General features: G+C 42.4%; 1 protein-coding gene across 7 annotated transcripts in view; it reads left to right on the top strand.

Annotated features, from left to right (window-relative positions):
- Window positions 1–15,777, top strand: part of TSNARE1 (t-SNARE domain containing 1) — a 482,633-nt gene that overhangs the window by 263,741 nt on the left and 203,115 nt on the right. The gene's annotated exons all lie outside the window — the stretch shown is intronic.

Raw genomic sequence — 15,777 nt, 5'->3', positions numbered from 1 at the left:
CACTTGAGGCAGAAACACTGTTAAGACTCACCCAGGTGTTACGGAAAAATGCAAATTTTAATGTAAATATTTTAATGTATTTTTTTTTCAATGCAAATTTTTAGCTAGACCCCTGAGCAACATGGTCTGACCTGATAGTTGGTCATGCTGTGAGTGAGAGGCTGGACTAGGGCTCTCCTGTGGTCCCTTCAAACCTGAATTACCCTGTGATCCTGTGATCCCATTATCTCTCCATCTCCTCTGACTGCACCACTGAGGGCTACCAAAAGTTCATGTGTTAACCTTGCTTCAATCTAAAGACAAGACTTCTCTATTTCCTGGCCTCTGTGAGGTCACAAGTCATTCTCATTCTCCCTCCTCTTCCATTTATTGCCACCTCAGGCAGGGGTTCATGCTTTTCTTCCCTTTTCACACCACATTTGTCATTTATTTGGGAGAATAATCAGGATATTAGGATGTCAGCATCCTTTTCTCCACCAGGTGGATGGGTAGAAGTCAGCAAAGGCTGGGGTGCAGGGCAGTGTCCATGCCTATGTCTGCACCTCCCTGGAAGAGCAGTCCTGTGAGGTGGCCCTGTGCCCAGTGGGTCCGTGTCACATCAACGGCGTTACTCTGAGGACATCCCGTGGACATCCCGTGGACAATGTGTCCGTATGCTCTGGCTGGTCCTAAGTCTACACTGACATGTTTGCAATTAGTGTGGATAATGATGCTGATCTTATGAGTAACCATTGGAGCTGCCCTTCGCTGGTCATGCAAACAGAGCCGACTGGTCTATAAACCGTTAAAGAAATATCTGAAAGTGTAGCTGTGGAGAGAAAATGGTGGATGCCTCATGGTGACATTCACCTGACCAGATGCAGATATCTTAAGAGTTGGCATTTCTGCATAAACTGTTGCTTAGAGTCTGTTTATATAAGGGAGGGAAATAGGGATTAGAGGTGAATAGAAATAGGGTTAGATTAGGCTCTGGGAATGTTCTGAATGCAAGACCAGAAGTTGGGTATTTCTAAGCTGATGTTTGTTGATTTTGGGTCTCTGTGTACTTTTAAAGGACACTGAAACACTGCCACATTGTCCTTCCTTCCTAAGGTATTATGTGCATTGTTTCCATTTTTGTCCCTTTTGCCAAATCATAGTTGTAATGGACTGTGCCTCTTGGGCAACTTTCTCCCCCACGCTCCTGCAAGCATCTCTTGTGAGTCCTTCACAAACCAGAATGAACTTGCTCTATCTGTGCCCCCAGCTGACACAAAAATCACACTCCCATGCATCAAGCTCACCAGAAGTCCTTACTTACTAAGGGGAGAGATATATTAACCAAGATTCAGCAGACTGCTAGTATGGTGCTATCACTATTGAACGTGCTGGATTAGCTCAAATAGATGCATCCTCGCTGAGCACTTCTTTAAGCACTTTCTCTCCTGAGCAGTATTCCTTTTTGAGGAATAGATCCCAACAGAGTATGTTGGAATCATTGCTTTCTTACCATGTTTATTAATTCATTAGTCAAGTAGAGAAAAGAAACAAAGAATGGATAGCATAAAAGTTGCCTGAGAAGTCTGAATAAGTCAAGGGCTGACAAAAACATTCCTAGTGCTCAGTAGGGTGTTGCTAGTCTCATAAAACTTGTAGAAGCACATGGTTTAGCCTGAGATGTTAAACCTCAAATGCAAAACACAATAGTTTTTGAATATTCCTTCCCTTTCTGGAAACATAATTAACATACAAGCACCTGGGTTGATGCTGTGTTCTCCTCTGTGCATTTCCAATACATATTGGAAGTCCATTATGAGCAAAAGAGGGGACTATTCTGATGCAGAGGGTTTAAGCAGTTTCAACAGGGTCACATTTTCAGAAGAATTGAAATCTGTCTTCTCCAGCAGCAAGTGGAATGTAGATGTGGTGGGGTCAGCCACGTACTGGAAGTTTAGTTGCTTTATTTAGGAAGGGAACTGGAAACTAATGCTTTAAAACATCCATTTTCTCATGTAGGGATCAAAATCCACATTTTTTTGACAATGTGGCTTTTTGTTGATATAAAGAACAAAGTTGAATTATCTTCTAATTTAGGGGTGAGGGATCGCTGTTGAAGGATGGGAGATGGATGGGCTTTGGGTCAAAGATCAAAACATATCCAGCCAGTTTTTTGTAATGTTACTCTCAACATCTTCTACTGAGCCATCAGGGACTAAATGGACTTTTCTGGATCACTATAAGCATTCTCTTGAATGTCTAAGACTTCCTTCTCTCCATGTATCTGCAGCTGGCAGTGCTGCTACAGCAATAAACATTTACTTAGCTTTAACTTTGCCTTTGGTGCTGGTGATTTTTTTGAGCAAAAGTTCCCGAGTCCCATCTTTCCTTGTCAGTTCTTGCCCATGCAGCCCACGAGGGATCAAAGCTGCTGCAGATTTCTTACTGTGCTCCTATCCCCATTTCACAGCTGGGGAAACTGAGACATTATGGATTGTTTCTCTGCCAGTGGAGCTCCATAGAAATGTAAATGCCTTGTTTAAGACCCGGGAAAGAGTCAGCGTCAGTGCCAGGATTAAAAAGCTGCTTGTTCTGTACTTCCGCGCCGAATTCCCTTCAGAGTGTGCTGTGATGAGAGATCCAAATACAAGATCTGGTGTATTTGGCTTTTAATTTTTCTCCCCTTATTTGAATTACTAGGCAGATGGAACGTGCTCCTGTTCACAAAACACACTGTCATCTATCCAGCTTGGATGAAGCTCAAGGAAAATGCTAATCATCATTTGTAACTGAAGGCAGATCTCCCCTACAGAGGGAGCTTGCTGTGCTCTGAAGTTTCACCCATGATATCATGACTTTATCAAGACAAGCTAAATAGCAGCCCGTCTCTCTGAGAGCACATAGCAGATTGCGCTGTCAAAGAGAGAGATAACTTCTTGCCCTCTGAAAAATCTTGAGATCTGAAGATGAGGCTATAGGAGGGAGGGCAGGGAGGAAAAGAGCTGCTCCGATACTTGTACACATAAAACACACCTGGGGGAAAACTTACAGGAGTGTCGGCTTTGTCAGACAATGTCCTGTTGAGCTCTTAAAAGATGAATGATCTCCTGAGTGCCCTGGGACCGACAGATAGATGTCCACGGGGGATTCAGGTACAGCCTCAGACCTGAGTGCTGGAGACTTTGATTAGCGTATGCTGATTTTATGAATGATGGTCTGCTGCTGGCTGCATTCACAAAGGGGTCTGTGTTCAAAGCCCGTGTACATACAGGGGCATTTTGCTCCTGTCGAGCTTCTTGGCGGACACCTTTCTCCCCTGGAAATGATGGGAGCTCAGATATCTGGCAATGATGAGGAGGAACAACTTTAAATCTCAGCCGGTGCTGAGAGCTCTTGCACTCTCTTTAAGAAGACAACTGCTATTTTCTCATGTAAGAAAAATCTCGTCTTAATGTGCGAGACGAATTTTTGAGGAAAGCAGTTACTGTCTCTTTGCCTGGCTGTTTTTAGGGACTGGCCGTAAATTCAGAGGTTTTGAGGAATTGTGAATCTTTTCAGCTTCTCTGTCCACTGTGCCGACCGGGTTTCTGGTGAACCAAAGTGCTTTTGGAAAGCTTCAATTTGCCAGGCATGAAATTAATTTGGTGGCTTGGTCTCAGCCAAGAAATTGGCTGGAGCCGATCATTGCAGCAGAAGGGGGTTGCACAAAGTAACCCATGCACTCTCCCCATTGCCCAAAACATACATAACAAATGCTCCTGGAACATCTCCATCCCCGTGGTTTTCAGGAATTTGGGTCTTTCTTGACAAAACTCAGATGAGAGCAAAAGTGCCTTTTTATTCTTGGGATTTTTTGCATGGGTGGTGGGGAGTGATATTGAAGGGAGGGTGGGAGACTAGTAAGGAGGCAAAGTGAAGGATGTCTAGATCTGCAATCATTTAGCAGAATGTCATATTTAGTCTCATTTCTAGAGTCCCTATAAACACTGCCATGCAAATTTCTGCTCTTCAACCTGATTTGATTAGCAGGTGCTGCCAGCAGCCGGGGCCAAAAGGCACTCAGTTAGCATCAGTCCCTGTATTTAGCTTTATCCTTTAAAATAGTCCTAAAGATGAAAAAGATGCTCTCTGGAGCATTTTGGTTGTCATAGGAGGCATTTCTCTCCTTCCTCTTTGTTCCTTGCTAACTGCAGCTGAACAATAAAAAGAGGCAAAATAATTAAGAGCAAACCCCATGACTTCCCTGTCTCCCTGATTTCAGCTCATGCTTATGAATATAAGTCTCAGCGTTGGGGTGCAAGGACTTTTGGGATTAGGTCCTCCCACCCTGAGGGTGCCTGGGGGAAATAAAAGGAGACCTTGCACCTTTGCACATTGGTGCTGATTGCTTAAGAGGGAGTAATCTCCTACTGAGGTCCGACAGGGATAAGCCATGTTCCTTCAGTTGTTTCCTCTGTTGTTCTTTCTAATTTATATCACTGTGAAGGGTTAAGGAAGGTGACTTCAGGTGTTGCCATTAGAAAGTCAAATTGCAAAAATAAAGCATTAAAAATAAATGCCACAGAGGAATTGCTGAGCCAGTGAATAAAGAGCTTTAAATGCAAACAGGGAACTAGCTGTGCGTTTCTCTACCAGTCACCTGTCTCCCTATCTAAGGATTAAGGACTCTGCGTCTTTTAGTCCTGAGTCTTCCCATTTAACTCCAGGTGCTGCTGAATGTCACAACTTTTTACAACTCACCTATTAAGATTTAGAGGAACTTCCTTCCTTTTATTTGGACCACAGTAGAAAGATTATTACTTCTTCTGAGATGTCACCTCGTCAGAAAGAGACCCAAGGACAGTCTCTCATAAATCAGTGGGTGTTAAATACAGGTCATCTTCCCCCAAACACACTTTAGGAATTTGGTGAGTGAGCTAATTTGCTTATAGGATAGATCCCAGCTACTGGAAAGTGATATAGATCAACTGACTTCAATGCTGATTTCTACAAGCTGTAAATGAACTGGTGTCTCATTTTGAATGACTTTCAAACACCTCGAAAGAAAAGCGTGAACAGCATTTCTTTCATGCACAGCTCTCCTCTCCCCTGAGTGTTTTTGCAGAAGCACAAGGTATTTTACAACCACACTCAAACAGATCCTGCCACACTAGATCGTCTTTCAACATTTTTCTCTCCTTGTCCCTTCCTCAAGGTACCATGTTATCCCCCCTATATCTCAGGGCGCAGCGATCCTTCCTTGTTGTCCCAGTCCCATATCTGTGACACTGGTACTTTACCCTCGGTGTTTGTTTTGGAGGGGGAAAACAGTCAGATGGAGCATTTTTCTGGTTCCTTCCTGCTGTGTGCTGCTGGGGCTGGGAAGACCTCATGGGATCGCAGTCCTTGCTGTGGGCACAGGGCAGCCAAGAAGGACTTGGGGGCTGGAAGCTGTGCAACACAGAGGTCTGGGCCAGGCTGAGGGACACGATGGATATCTCCAATACCACAGTACCATCATCACCTCCTAATTGGGGTGAGTGCCATATCATGCATTTTAACAGTTCTGATGTCCCCAGGGCACCAGTGCATCCCCACGAGACGCATGCAGTTGTTACACCATGGTGAACAGTCTTGGCTTCAAATCTATCTCTGTCTGAGCTTTCTTTTCTTTTCTCCATCCCTCCATTTCCCCTGAAACAGCGGTATTAATTTTGCAGCACTCTGAGTGGAAGCGGTGAGGTTTGGGTTAAACGCTATTATATTAATACCTCTTGCTAATCTTTTTTTCCCCATTGCCTGTGGAGTTAGAGCATCTATTGTTGTGTGCCATCAAAAAGACTGCCACAATAGCTTTGGAAGAGCTGTGAGAAGCCAGCGCTTTGTTTCACAGGTGGGTTTTTCTCCGTGGGCGTCAGGACGGCACCGCGTTGTGGCGGGTTGAGCCGAGGGGGTGGCTGAGCAGATGGCTTTGTACCGCAGGCTCTCTGATGTTCGGTGACCTTCAAACAAGGTTAGGCAGGACCCCATCCTCCGAGATCCGAGGGCAGGAATGCCACTGAAGTGCCACCTGCCTCTGCCACATTGTTCCCGTCTACAACAAAGGCGCTGGCACTCACTGACCGTATTGCATTAGCACGGAGATAAATTAGTCCTTTCCTTCTAAGTGAGGCTGGAGCTGGGAAGTGGTGCCAGACTGGCAACCTTGTGTTATTTATTGCCCGGTTCATTGTGCTTCCTAATATCTTGTTTGCTATTTTGGAAGGCATCGTTGCATTAAGCAGCAGTTTTCCTCGGGCTGCTCAAGTCTGTCTGTTGAACTCGCGTGCCAAATGTAGAGTCACGTGAGCTGTACGAGCCATTTTAATTTTCCCCTCTTACACTTGCATTCATCAGTGTCGAGCATCATTCACTGTCATATTATTGAAAGCGCATAAGTCTTTCTGATGTTTGTAACAGCCCTTTCCGGTCTTGCCAAGCCTGACTGCAGAAGTACAGTCTGTTTCTGCCCTGCGCATTGCCCCCAGTGGTTGACTTCTACATCTTTTGTGTACCAGGTCTACGTTATTCGTTATTCCATCTTTTCTAGACGACTGTTCCCTTGCTGCCCTACACACTGGGCATTGCACTCTGGGTGCAATCTGACTTTACCATCCAGCTGGCCTGTCCCACAAGGTCCGTGCTGAGTTGCCCAAATTCAGTCTTGTTGGATCTGGCCACCTGTTAGGGTATTTTGAGACCTGGTTATGATTAGCCAGGTCCTCCCCAGGTTCTGGAGACAGCCTGCTTCTCACTGGACAGCCAGTTACTGACTCAGCTCCATGTTTCATTTTTCTTTGCAGGTTTTTCCATCTCCAGTCTCAAAGCTTGCCTGATAATTTTGGAAGAGGGCTCAGGGTAGTCAGTGGCTTGACCTGTAACCCACGTAGTGTCGTGTGTGCTTGGATAGCTATGCCTATTCCACCTATGCACCCTCCCGATGAGGCTGTGCAAGTGGTCCTGGGTTCGTTGATAGTTTTAGATCAGATTTTTGCCCCAAGGGGGCTGACCAAAGGTTACAGTCTTCTGCACCTGAATAGAGGTTTCATGTTAACATGGAATTTGCAGGATCATCATGATGACAGATTGAGATTTCTTGATCTTGTTTTTTAGGATTTCTTGGTTTTTTTCCCTTCCACCACTGATTCTCCTTGCTGGAGCACTTATAAATATATTTAACAACATGGCATCCAACAAAATGCCTGGAGGCAGCTGACTGTTAACCTTTTGTCATGATGAAAACTGGCCTACTTTTAGGTTTGGGTTGTTTTTTTAGTTTTTGTTTTGTTTTTTTTTTCCTTCTTCTTTCTCCTGACCTGCTTTTGCACTTGACATTGTTTTGTACCTCATTCCACAGTAGTTACCTTCTATAGTCACCTCAGGAGTGACAACATCACAGACCTTTACAATCTGAAAAAGAATTAAACTAACTGGTTTACAGTTTCTTTTTCATTTCCACTGAGCTATTGACTCATTTAAAGAATTGCAAGGGATAAGTGAGCTGTGATTTTCCTTACAAGGACCAGGCTATCAAAGGCTTGCATGTGTTTTGTTGTTTTATTCTGTTTTAGCCATTTTACCACGATGTGTAAGGTTTTATTACTCTATTCATCATTCAAACGGCCAAGACTTTTTGTAAAGCTCAGTTATTTGTAACCGGCAATCTGCAACAGGCGTTGTTCTTAAATAGAGATTAGATGTTCCTGTTAGCAAGTCAGCTGTTGGATACTGCAGGTCATTAGGACTTCTTGTCACCCAGAGCAAGTGTCATTTTTTAACCCCAGCCAGCAACTAAGCACCACGCAGGCGCTCACTCACTTCCCCCCCCCCCAGTGGGATGGGGAAAGAATCAGAAAAAAAAGTAAAACTCGTGGGTTGAGGTAAGAATAGTTTAATAGAATGGAAAGGAAGAAACTAATAATGAGAGTAATAATAATAATAAAGTGACAATAATAATAATAAAAGGATTGGAATATACAAAACAAGTGATGCACAATTGCTCACCACTCGCCAACCGATGTCCAGTTAGTTCCCGAGCAGTGATGCCCCCCAAGCCAACTCCCCCAGTTTATATACTGGGCATGGTGTCCCATGGTATGGAATACCCCATTGGCCAATTTTGGGTCAGCTGTCCTGGCTGTGTCCCCTCCCAACTTCTTGTGCCCCTCCAGCCATTTTGCTGGCTGGGTATGAGAGGCTGAAAAATCCTTGACTTAGTCTAAATATTATTTAGCAACAAGTGAAAACACCAGTGTTATCAACATTCTTCTCATACTGAACCCAAAACAGAACACTATACCAGCTACTAGGAAGAAAATTAACTCTATCCCAGCTGAAACCAGGACAGCAAGGTACCTCTTCCCTAGGTGTAGGTTTCCAGGATATAGATGTCCCTGCCTGCCCTTAAGGTCTCAAAATAATCTTGAGAAGACACTTTTAGAACATAGTTTATCCAATGTGATTTTAGACATCTGTTCTACCATGAGCTGACCCATGATCAGCCTGTTTCTCTTCATTTACTAGAAGTGCTGTTTATCTCACAAGCTCTGACATACATCCATAATAACTGATACCTATGGTTTTGTTCTTGACCAGACTGTTTGGACAAAACACTATTTTTGTGGATTTGTTTCTTTTTCTTTGAATGGTGGTGCTATGTCCCTGCTTCTGTCACCCCCATCTTGTAAATCACCTTCTCACTTTGGGTCTAAGTTAAGAAGTTTTTGTCACCTGAAGCTTTTGTAATTTGATCTTGCATCTTTAGGTAGTTGTTTTTCAGAGACCAATCTTAACCTTTTCATTTTCTGCTTATTCTTAAGAGTGTGGCATAGTATTTTAATATCAGCATTGTTTGATTTACCCTGTCAGTTTCATTGTGATGGGTCTTCTGTAGTTAGAGAGAAGAGGAATAGTATTCTCTTGATAATCATGGACGGATGACTGCATGAGTAAATGCATTTATAAGCCATCAGTCTGGATAATGAAGTTAAAGAAAAACAATGTCCTGATTTTGATGCTTACTTTTAATTGAACAAATGAAAAGCTTTCCATTTAGGCAGGCCAGGGTTATCTAAGTAATATTTTGGCAAATGGCCCTTTCTCCAACATGACAGTATGTTCCAGCAATAAAATGGGAAAAAAATCAATTCTATTGAAAAAAACAATAATTGAATCTAATGTTAATTGCAGACCAGAAGAAATTTATTTTCACAATTTAGGAAAACTAAGTGAAAATGTGAGTAACAGAATGGTTGGCCCACCTCAGGATTAAATTCATATCTTGTTCTTTGTTGGAGAATGACGCAACACATCCTTTGATATGACCTTGCAAACTAGCAACAGTATCTTGAATCAGGCTAAGATTTCCAGAGCTGACAAAACATATTTTCCTACTGTGGCTTTGATGTCTAAAAGACTTGCAACCTAAAGGACTTGCAGAGTTCACTTCAGCAAATAAAAGATCAATCTCTCCACTTGCATATCTAAAGAATGTATGTATATCTGAAGTCTGGGAGATATACAGGAGAGACCTGTATATAATTTCCAAGTGGAGTGTCAAAGAGGGAAACACATATACAAAAGTGGCACCCCTGGTCCTGCCCTTGCACCTGGATTTGGCAGAGCTGTTGTAGGACAGTGTCAGCAAACCAGTCTCTATGAATAGTATCTACTACCTGGTGCAAAGTGCAGCATCTGTGTATCGTTCACTTGCATAGTGTGCAGCACATTTACACTGACCCTGGATGCATGCTGTAGTCCCACCTCCCCAAAGGATTAAATTTTTATAATCTTCTAAGTCTTACAAAGGCTCCTGGTGGTGATACTGTCTTGCTACTTACAAGTCTCTTTGTTGGGCCATTGAGCAAACCAGGAGTTACCATTAAGGCACGAGCAAAGTTCAGTCTGAGACGACAACAAAAAATATTTAGCCCCAGTGAAGGGTTTAACCTTGTGGCTCCTTTCCTGCTATAGCTCTTGCTTGCTGCTCGGAGGGCTGCAAAACGTTACTGCTGTAACAGTAAAATACCTCTTTGTGCCCTCTGGAAAACAAGCTTGTGTCTGGACATTTCTATTTTGGGGGAGAGAGGTAGTGTGGGGAGAAGCTTTCTGAAATGAATTGAAACGTGGCTGTCAGCTTCCAGAGGATCAGGTTGGGGGTCCCATTCTTTTGGTGAAAACAAACTATTCAGTTCTTCCTCCCTCATGTTGGTGGTGGTTTCTTTGGACGGAAATATAAATGTTGTGGCAAGAAGGGAACTGTCTCAAGATGGGCTAATATGTGTGTATAATTCCTCGGGTAAAATTCCTGTTCTCCTGTGGCATGAGCTGGATTGTAGCCTATTCTGGTTTGATTTAGGTAATTCTGGATGGCAGGAGGATCACAGCAAGCAAAAATGCAAAGTACCTTCCCTGGGAGATGAACAATCCAATTTTTGCACAGCAAGGGAGCAGGGAAATGTAAACCCAGTAACATTAACGGAGAATTTATCAGGAGAAAGTGAAACGTCTAATAGCCAACTGAAATGCAGCTACACTTCCCTGAAGTTTAACTTTTCCTTGGTAAAGCAACTTCACGTTATGGGATTATAATGTCTCTGTGTTAAAAAGGAGAGGAAATCATCATTGTTCATTGCACTCACCTAACTCCCCTTTCTTCCCACAGCCTCACAGACCTTGGAAATAAAGGAAAAAATGGGGGGAGGGGCAAAAAATAAAAGGAAAAGAAGAAAATTAAGATTGGAATGAAGCCTTGAAATTGGCAGCTGTCATCAGCCCTCAGGACAAGTGATAAAATGCTACATTAAAGTAGCTACAGTGTGAAATGCCATTGACAGAATAATGGGGATGGGAAATCACTTTATAAATGCGCTTACCAGGATAAACAGATGTGACTGAGGGCAACTCCATTCTGTCACTAAACACTTTAAAGGGCAAAATTTATGGCAATCTATTTTCTGTTTAAAAAAAAAAAATTACAATAAAAAGATACAAAACTAAACCCAAAGAGGCTTCAGACTGAAGTGAGGGTTCAGTGCACATGTAAGGGCAGGAATCAGGGCAGAAACATTCTCCTGTGATAAACCATTTTGAGAATCCAATAAATTGAAATGTGGCAGCGGGTGATGATGCTGAGAAAAGGGGGGGCGGTTCCTGATGGTGTATGCTTTGCAAAGGCAGGAGCCACACTACAGCCATCACATGGGGACTTTGAGAGGCAACATATGCAAAGGAATATTAGTTTGATTTTCTGCTGAGCTGAGGCTGTCTGGACAGTAGCTGCTCTTGGAGGCAGCCCAAATTTAAAGGATCTTTTAGGCTCTGGTGAGGAGCTGAAGGGCTGTATGTGCCATGGGGGATGTGCACTCAGTGATAAAAGGTTTCTGAGTGCTTTCATGGCCTCTGGCACTTGGGGAGGATGAACTGTGATGGGAGAGGTGTCTCCACCACCTTCTCATCACCATGGCACAGGGGAGATCTCCTACGGGTGCAAGTGAGCAAAGCTCAGCCAGATTCAGGTGGGGAATGTGTCAGGGCTGGAGGACAAAAGCAGCGAAGCAGAGCACAGAGGTCAGCTCAGGTACGGAATGGTGGAGAAGCACACCTCTGGTGTGTGGGACAGCAAAAAAAAAAAAAAATAATTCCAAGGACTTATCCAGCTTCCTGGTGGAAAGCAATGAAAAGCCAGTGTGCCTTGAGGAAGGCATGGGTTGAGTCTTGCAGGACAAGGGTCTCTGTAAGAGATTTCATCAGATAAATAAGTCTGCTGTCAGTATCTGTAACTGTCCAGGCAATAGCAAACAAGTGCAATTTGTGTTTTTTGGTTTTGCTTAAGGAGAATAAAACTTTATTCTGTTTTTGTTCTAAATTGCCTCCTCCTGTTAGCAACTAAGGAAATGCCGCAGTTGTATTTGACTGTTAGTATACCCCACCAGTCTTGCTGGCAGGAGGTGAGCAGTGGCTGATAAGGACTGGACAGAGAGCTCAATCCATCAGTTTATGCCAAATAGTCATCAAACAGTGAGAACTTATTGTCACCAGCCAAAAAACAAACCAATGATTCTGTTTCCTCCCTCCTTTAGTTTGAACTACTTCAGTGGCTCTTCAATGTTTTTCACCAAGGCCTGATATAAGTATGCTAAAATTACTTAGTATTAATAGAAAGTCAAATGTATATGTATCTATATCATACTCTGTGGCATATCATAATATAGGCTATGATAGGTATAGTGCTTAAAGTCTTCTGTGCTGCATAATTATTTATTTTGCCAATCATCTGCCTTGAATAGGAAAAAAAAATTAACTGCAGTCTTAACAGTAGCCTTTTCAAGGTACATTCAGTCTGAAAGCAACACACCAGTTCCTCCACTTCTTATCCCACACCCCTAGATCCATCCAGCTTTCCCAGTGCTTCACTCTGAGCCAGAGGCACCTCTGTGTTGCTGGGAACGAGCTGAGCCATCCCCCATTCAAGTCTAGACTCTCACCTGCCTCATTTGCAAATTAAAACAAATTTAAAAGAGTACATTGAAAGACGATCTGAATTCAGGACGTACAAGATGAGCCTGATTGAATATAAATGCTTAAAACTTCCTAATAAACTGGAGAGATTAATCCAAATTCTTCTAAAGTAGCATTTCCTTGGGGGCCCAATGCAGGTGGGAACGAAGGCAGGATAACTTCTCTGCGAAGTGACTAGTGTATTTATAAGCACAGGAGTATCTGCCCTGTCACTGTAGATGTGCTTGATGGTTTCTAAACGCAGCCTTTGGGACAGGGTTTGGTTGTGGTTTGTTTTTTACACACAGCTGATAGATGGCACACTGTTGTAAGGGTTCCCTGCCTGCAAATGCTCTTGTTCCATGCTAAAGAGGAGACGCTGCTGTCTGATTGTTATCCATTGCTATTTAATGACAGAAAACGTCTTAGTTGCTACTGGTAAATTGGTTAAAGCTTATTGAGTTTTGCTTTTTATTTTTGTGGACAGGGGTGTTTAGCAGAGCAGAGATTTGCTGAATTTGTCTTAACACATAAGAGCTGAGGGAGAGGTGCGTGCTTTAATCAGTTTAGTGACTCGAGTTGATAGGAAGTTTGTGGCTGCTGTCTGAAATAGTCCGTTTCTCTCTGATTTTGAGGGTTTGTATTGATTGCATTGAATATTAGACAAGAGGAGTTAAGAACAATCTTTAAACATCATCTAATCCATCTCTCAGCTCTAAGACAGAATCAACTACCCAAATCATTAGCTTCTTGTATGAATGTCTTCTGTTGCAGTTTAAGCCCATGAATTTCTGTCATAATGATGGTGGATATGGAGAACAGGTTATTCCCTTCCGATTCGCAAGTTGCACTTGTTTGACAAGCATTATCATATGTGTGTCCCCACCACCACCCTTTTCTACACTGGAAAATATACTATTTTCTGTTTTTTCCTATCAGGCTGTGTCTCTGACACCTTTGATCATTCCCATGGCTTTTCTATGCTATGAACCTTCTCCACGTGGTTCACCTGACATTTATTGCTCAAAATTGGTCACAATACTTAATCTCGCAAGTGCCAGCTTTGTCCCCAGCAGCCCTCAACACTTTTTTTTTTTTTTTTTAGGACTTCTGCCTTGAAAGTTGTTTCCTATTCTTTATGTCTAACTGTAAAACTTTGTATTTTCATTATTTGACTTCACCGTTTTTTCTTATAGTGTTTCCCCAATATAACAAGATCACTTTGATTTCTAGCTGTATCTTCCATCCAGCTCAAAATATTTCTGAGCTTCATTGCACCTTCGTATTTAGTAACTGTCCTTTCTACTCCATCCCCTAAACCATTAATGAAAAATATTGGTTAGTCCTGGATCCAAGAAAAACCCAAGAACTCAGGGAATCATAAAATCATAGAATGGTTTGGGTTGGAAGGGACCTTAAAGGACCATCTAGTTCTTCATCCCAACGCAGGTGAAGGATCTTGCATTTGGCCTTGTTGAACTTCATGAGATTCCTGTCTGTCCATTACTCCAGACTCTCCAAGTCCCTCTGAAAAGCTTATTTAGGGAAGATCAATAAAGATGTTCAGAAACTGGTTGAGATACAGAAAGTAAAGGCATCTTGGACAGTGCAGGACATTATGACTACTAAAGCATACCTTAATCAGAAACTGTGGAATCAATTGCATGTCATTTTAGATTGGCACAGGATCATAATCCAGCTCCTGATATCCAGCCCAGTGCAGTTATGCTCATGTGTGCAAACACAGCTATGTTTTCTGTAGGGTTGGGTGACCAAACTGCATTTTCTGAACCACATTTTTCACTCTGGGAAAAAGGACTCAGAGGAGTCTTTCTTCCCTTTGCAGTGCTACCTACAATATCTCAGACTCATCCCACTTCTGTTTAAATACCAAAGATGTGAACTACTCTCTGAAGGTGCCTGCTTCCATCTTGTGCTTATTGAGAAACTTTTCTTCCAGGTGACTCTGAGACTGTGGGACCTAAGGATTGGGATCTTTCTAATCTCCTTATAGAGAACCACACCAAAGTCTTGCCATGAGAATCTCAAAACCTATTGCAAAAGTTGACCTAGAACAACTTTTCTAGACCATTCAGACTGTGCCACTCACCAAAGAATTGTTTCTACCTCTGAGATAGAGGAAGACCAAGTCTCAGTGTGAGACAATAGTGTAGTTTTCACCAGAAATTGGAAATTTTCAACTGGACAGTAAATACAGAGAGTTGGAAAGTAAAGCGAACTGTCATACAGTCTTTAGTGCCTGTCTTAGTCATTGGCACCTTTTATCTGATAGGAAGGTGTGTAAGAAATGAGAGCTTTTTGGCCTGCTTTTTGTATTAGAAATTTGGAGGTGATCCAGAAGGAAAGAAATGAGGAAGAAGTATTAAGTATAATTTATGAAGAGAGATTACAGGAATTTACCAACTGCAGGCTCAGAAAGTGCAGCAGTGATTAGTTGAGCCATGATGACTACGTAGAAATAGTTGATGTATAATAGCATTGAAAAAAGGGTAGAATAATTTAAAATATTAAGGTTGAAGGTAGTAACAAATTACTAAGTAGTAACTAAGGACAGATAGGTATAAATTAAACATTAAGAAAAAAATCCTTGAACAATGAGATTAATCATTTTGGATATAATGGGTACTTTTAAAAAAGAAGCGCTCTCATCCACAGAATGGAGAATAAAACCATGTGAGGGTTGTTTTGGAGAATCAGCTCCAGCAAGTCTGATCTTTGCAGGAGGTGATAGCCATCAAGCCTTTCTTTTATAAACCTTTTAGCTCTAGTTGTAATTAATTGTCCCTCAGATACCTTTACTCAGCATTTGTGCCTTTTAGGTAACCTGCGTTATTGACTGAAAATATATGAGATAAGTGTCAACAGCATAGTCTGCAGTCCACAGAGCCAAAATCTGGAATAGTCTACAAAGAACATATCAGTTGGTTTTGAAACACATAGGGAAATATAGGGCAGAGCCTTTTTTTTTTTTTTTTTTTTTTCCACTAGTATGGGGCATATATCTTCTCTTTGTCCAGTTTGTACCACTGAGGAACACGTGAGCCTTGGGTAGACCTGGATATGTAGTGACTGATGGAGCTGGTGCTATGTGCAGCCCTTGGAAAGCTGGACAGCCATCCCCCATCTTTTGGCTGTGTCCCTGAAGCCTTCTGAAGACAGAGGACAAGACCTTCCAGCCTTAAGTGACCTTTTTAAGGCATTACAACTTCTTTTCTGCACTAAAGGCATGGAGTCCACTTGGAATGAGGAGTGACTTGCCTCAAG

Source organism: Haliaeetus albicilla, chromosome 3 (genome assembly GCF_947461875.1).
Source record: "Haliaeetus albicilla chromosome 3, bHalAlb1.1, whole genome shotgun sequence".
Lineage (NCBI taxonomy): Eukaryota > Metazoa > Chordata > Aves > Accipitriformes > Accipitridae > Haliaeetus > Haliaeetus albicilla.
This window is presented reverse-complemented; position numbering and strand designations above follow the sequence as displayed.